We start from the raw sequence: 5,867 nt of genomic DNA, 5'->3' as shown, positions 1-5,867 counted from the left end.
TTAAAAAAAAAAAAAAAAAGAAATGTTAAATCGTTCGAATTACTTTATTTCTTTATTAGTATTTTTATCTTTTACATCAAAAATTCGTGGTTTTTTTAATTAATGTTGGTATTAGGTCAAGGAAAAAAATAATGGAGAATTTTAATCGTTATAATATTATCAATATGAGAATATAATAGGATCTCGTTTAAAAATTGGATTTCTTGATTTTCAGATCAGTTATATTTAAAAATTATTTATATGTTGCATTTTACTTTTACAAAATAATTTTTTCTTTCATGAAAACAGTTAAATTCGTTGTACTGTTCAAATTCATCGTGTTTCATGTTATTCATAAAATTATCATTCATAAAACATTGTTTACGTATATTAGAATACAAAACTTTATTGCTAGATTAAATATTACATCGGTTCTACTTCATCATTTTAAATTTATATTTTTCAATTTATATTTGTTTCAGGTGAGTAATATCCCGGATAATGTATTTCTAAAGATAAGAGGCATTTTTTGGTAAGTGAAGGCATAATCGTTCTTTAAAAAAAAAAGAAAAAAACAATAGTACATTTCGATAAGATTATTTATATTTCCAAGAACAAAGTAATAACAATTCGCGATAATACGATTGATAATAACTAATAACTGATAATATGAATATTTTTAGCATTATGGACAAAAGTATGATAATCGAAATTTATATAATCCATGCGTATAATACTTTAAACTCGTTCCAAAGGTTTCTCTCTCGCGATAAAGTACAGCGATTCGTTATTGCTACAATGTTTCTTCGATAATTTCAACGACGATGAGTAATGATCGTAGACGCAAAGAAATGAGATATATTTTTCCTTTCCAGGAAAGGAGAAAAAAAGTACCGTTACGAATTCAATAAACTCCCGTGCGTAAACAACTTTATAAAACTTTATATCGCAAAAGGAATTGAAATTAAAATTAAAATTTTATTTTACAATAGTATCGAAAAATATTTATATATATATATAAAAAGATAATTATTCACGCGAAAAGGAAACTATTTTTAATGACTTCTTTTTTAAATATTTAAGTTGCATTATTTTTTAATAAACCATCACAATTGAAACCTTCACAAATGGACGACATAATTGAATTTAACTATATTGAGCTATAAATCAATAATTAATTTCAACATATTTTTCCTTACTACGTAAATTATAAACCGTGACAACCATAATACGATAGAAAAAAACTTTGAAATTTAAAAATTCATAATAAAATAAGAAAATAATAAAATAGTAAAATAAGAACAGCTGATCCGTTAGAAGGCAAAAAAGGGAAAGAAGCCTGCACGCTCCGGCGAACGCCTATAAATCAAAATAGGACACGTGCTAACTCGCGATCGTTGCTTTGTGGTCCGTTGCTCGTTTACCGACCTCAGAATTTCATCAATGGAGGCTGTTATTGCGAGAGATAGGCGTCCGGGATCCGATAGGACTGAATGAACTAGCGGCTGAACTCGACTGGAACGGCGAGCCTAATACTCCCACTCCACTCTTTCTCTCCCTCTTTGCTCGGACAATGGTTGCTATCTGCATCGGTTGTCAACTCGACTTCTTACCTGGCCTCGAATCCTCTTCGTTTCTAGAAATGTTTGATGTGCGTTGTTACACTTTTTTTTTCGTATTCGAGAGATAATGAAAATTCCTTTTTCCATTCTAATTTAACATCTTTTGGAATCTTGATTAGGAATAAATTTAAATTGGAAAAATAGATTTGCTTCTATGATCTTTGCAAATTCGAATATTTTTTCCAAGACTTTTTGATCCAAAATTTTGTCTCAGTCAGAGATAATATATTTCCTAATTTCTAATTTTAAATTTTCCACGTTCTCAAAAATATCACGATAGTCTCGACGTTCGAGCCTTCGCCCGAAGTTTCATCAGGAATGCATTATATTCATTCGAAGTTTCTTTCTTTTTTTTTTTTTTCTTCATTTAAAATCCAGCGGCGTGCACACGGTTTCGCACGATTTACGAGAGAAATAAAATCGCTCGGTATCCTTGAACATCCGTTCGAACCGAGTGATTTCAACGTGGAAACAGCACACTCTTTGCACATTGTTACGCAACGGAATGTTAACGTAAACAGGTAGTGACTCGGGCTACACGGTCTCTCTGTACGTAAGTCTGTCTCTTTCTCTTTGCTGTTACGTTGAAAAATACGATCCGAGGATCGAAGGCGGACAATCGATGACTATTTTTATTTTTCTCGAAACGACGAACAACGATATCACTGTTCGAGAACAATTTATATTCTTCCTTCTATCTCTGCCCGATCCTTGCCAATTTGGTGGGGCGAATTATCGGAGTATAAGTTAAGGAAAATAAATTTTGAAAAAATTTAACGCGCAGTATTTGTTTATCGCGAAGAAGAAGTTTGTAGAATTGTTGTTGGTGAGAGATTTTATCGTGGATCGGGAATTTATTTGGACTTTAATGCGATTATTGTTCGAATCAAAGTGGCGTGTAAAGATAATTGATTTTATTATCGAGATGATAGATAATTGTTTTATGTAAGTTAAGATTTATTTAATAGAGATGTTCAATAGAGACAATAATAGGAATTTGTTTGAATTTTAAAGTAATTGTGTTTGGATTAAAGTGGCGTATAAAGATAATTGATTTTATTACGAGATGATAATTGAAAGATAATTGTTCGAATCTTTGTTTTATATAAGTTAAGATTTTTTTTTTTTTCTTTTTATATTTTACGCATATGTGGTTATATAAAGAATCAATTGGAATATCGTTCTTTTTTATGAAATTTATGTAACAGGGATATGCAATTGATAGTGATTGTTAGAAGAAGAATATTAATTTTCGCGGAAGCGATGAGAAAATAAGAGAATTACGAAAGAAGACTAAGATAAGCGATTTAAAAGTGGATATTGTGCGAGATTTTTTTCAAAGAGATCCATGAGCAAAGATTATGCAATCAATCTTTTTTTTCTAAAAAGATTTTCATTATTCGAAAAAACATTTTGAAATGCATCTCACTCGATTGAACGATAGTAATAAGTAACTATGAATCGATTAAAAAATAGCAATGTAAATCTAAATCAATTGCAATAACTTCTAAAAGGAAAAAGTTTCGTAATAATTGCAAAGACAATCAACAGATATATCTAACCTTGAATTTTTCTCAATTAAGTTAAAGTTAAAGACTTGAACAAAATCATTTAACTGGCCAATATTTTTCAAAAAGAACTGAAGATGAAATTTTCATAACAATTGTTATCAAAAGACAAAATCTCTCTTAAGATTTTAAGATCTCATTTATAAAGATAAAATATATAATCTCTCCGATCCATCGTCCATAAACTGAACAACAAATTTCAATGACCTCGAACGAAACTTGACATTACTTCGTTTACCATCGAATGGTAAAAAAGGCCATTTTTCTGAAACACGGTTGACTCGCGCCTCCTCGTTTCCCAAGCGGACAAATTGAGAGTCACGAGGAAACCGCGTGTCCAACCGGTTTCTCCTCTCGTTGCGTCACGCGTCGGTCATCCTTCTTCCAAACTCGGCCTGGCCTCCTCCCCGACGCGGCGACGCGGTGCGGCGAAGAAGGGAAACGGGAGACGAGTCTACGAGAAGAAGCGACCGGTCATCACAGAGGTCTTTTCACTCGAGAGTTCAACTTATGCGTGCTACTCTACTCGAACGAGCAGGTGTGTCGCGTCCAGTCAACGAAACACGAAGAAAACGTCCAACGTTGTTCCCGCTATTCCTCTTCGCCGATACGTACTCTCCTCTCTCGAAAAGTGTTCTCTCGCCTTTGTGTATTTGTATTTGCGGAGGAGATCGTCTCGAGGATGGCGCGGTTCCAATTTTTTTTTTCTTTCTTTTTTTTTTTTTTTTTTCTTGCCTCTTTACTCTTCTTTACCGACTTCCGTTCGGATTGTCAGTTTCAGGTACTTACAGTGGAAGTAGAATTTTGCATTTGTTTAATCCTGAAAAAGAGAATGTTGAATCAATTTTTTTTAAATAGGCGAATAATCGCAGGAGATAAGGGATAATCCTCGGATCCCGGCTCGAATAAATAAAATTTTAAATAAAGATTCAACTTTTTTATCGAAAAACCGCACAAAGTGAATCATGCAGCAGAAAACTTTTCGCGACAAATATTGGATTTTTGTAGGTGCATTTTTCTGGCCGAAAAATTGTGACGAATATAGAAATTTTTATTATTCGATGGTTAGATTTATATCTAAATTCGAATTAACAAAATGTTTCTTAATTCATCAGAACAACAACGTTAAAATATTACGAAAAAAAAAGTGACGACCGAAAGAGGTTAGAAAACGTCCATCTTGTAAATTGCAACTCGTTATTACAAAGTTTGGAAATAATATGCGTGTACGAGCTATTTAACCATTTTACACGTAGAATCGAGAAAATGCAGTTTCTAATTTCTTTCGAACACGTTCTTCCGTCGAAACGTTTTCGATTCGAGGTTCAACGTGATTCGTATACGGTGCATTTCGAGGTTGGAATGCGGATTCGTCTCTGAACCGTATTTTCTCCTTTTTGACATTATCGAACCAGCCGTGTAAATCACACGGTTGCGAATCTCGTAACGAAAGCCATCAAACGTTTCATTACCGCGGAAAACAGGCGAAACGGTACTTTATGCTAATAATATTACGATAATCTAAATTCTACGAGATTTATAGAACGATTTACGTAAGAATTCTTCGTTTCGCTTCTGTTTCCCTTTAATTGCATTATTTGTCGTCTAACCTCGTCTCGTTTCACTAATAACGAGGATTAAACTCTTGGAATTTGTTGTCTTAGGTCTGGTATGCAATAGAGAGTTCGATATTGGATAGAATACAGTGTACGTATGGGAGAAAGTGAGTGACATATTATCGAAATATTAATACCAAATACTTACTTAATTTTGATACGAAATGGATAAAATATGAAAATTACATTTATTATATTATCTAATGTTTAATCTATTCTATTATATCTAGTTGTCAGGTTACTATGCTCTTCTATTTAAATATAAATTGTTGTAGTTTCATACATCAATCTGATTTCAAAATGGTGCACATTTGTCAACAAGGGGAAAAGATTCGTCTTTCGATTGTTATCATGGGTCATCAACGACCCACGCCGCATTCCACCTGTTGGCGTACATCTTTCTAAGGCTGTAGCTGGAAAATGTCAACCAACTTTCTCCAGAAAGTATTTCGTAGTATTTTTCAATGACAATCTATCATAAGTACACGCGTGTTTTTCTTAATCATTCGAATATGAATGAAAAAATTGTAAACAGAGTATTACAGACAGGGTTCTACGCAATTTGTATATTTCACGTTGTCGATTAAAGATAAACCGATTCAAAATATTTTTACTCACATTTCTTTACGAAATTATATACAAAGAATGTAATGGAACGCCATATTTCGAGGTAGATTGGAAAGTAGATTCGATCAAAAGAAATGGGGTCACACAGGAAAAGCTGATCCAAATCCTATTATTAAGTAGATATTCATAGGTACTCTCGAAATCGAATTGGTTAATGAAGACATTTTAAACGACTTTTACCGAGTTTATTTCTTTTGTACAGAAAATTACTATTTCAGTTGAAAGTTTCTCCTATTTTTTTTTTCTTTCTTTCTTTTTTTTTTTTTTAATTGACAACAACGACAAAAATAGATGTTAATAAGAAGAATTGTTAAAATTGTCAGTTCAAGAACTTAACGAAAGTCATCGTTTAAAAAATTTAATTTCAAATGAAGAAATTTTCAATTCCTCTTCCATCAATTTTCTTATCTTTTCAATTAAAAAGCTCGTCTAATATTAATTTTTATGCTTTGCAC

General features: G+C 32.3%; 1 protein-coding gene and 1 long non-coding RNA gene across 2 annotated transcripts in view; one reads left to right on the top strand and one right to left on the bottom strand.

Annotated features, from left to right (window-relative positions):
* The window catches only part of LOC102677099 (CUGBP Elav-like family member 2), a 197,121-nt gene that overhangs the window by 159,265 nt on the left and 31,989 nt on the right, over positions 1 to 5,867 (top strand). The window lies entirely within an intron of this gene.
* LOC116185377 overlaps positions 3,891 to 5,867 on the bottom strand; it is an 8,452-nt gene continuing 6,475 nt past the window's right edge. Inside the window, exon 3 of the long non-coding RNA XR_004150218.1 lies at positions 3,891 to 3,989. This is a non-coding gene — a long non-coding RNA (uncharacterized LOC116185377). The remainder of the gene's footprint in view (positions 3,990 to 5,867) is intronic.

Source organism: Apis dorsata, unplaced genomic scaffold, assembly GCF_000469605.1.
Source record: "Apis dorsata unplaced genomic scaffold, Apis dorsata 1.3 scaffold_168, whole genome shotgun sequence".
In the NCBI taxonomy this organism is placed as follows: domain Eukaryota; kingdom Metazoa; phylum Arthropoda; class Insecta; order Hymenoptera; family Apidae; genus Apis; species Apis dorsata.
The sequence above is the reverse complement of the archived record's forward strand: the minus strand, read 5'-3'. Positions and strand labels throughout refer to the sequence as shown.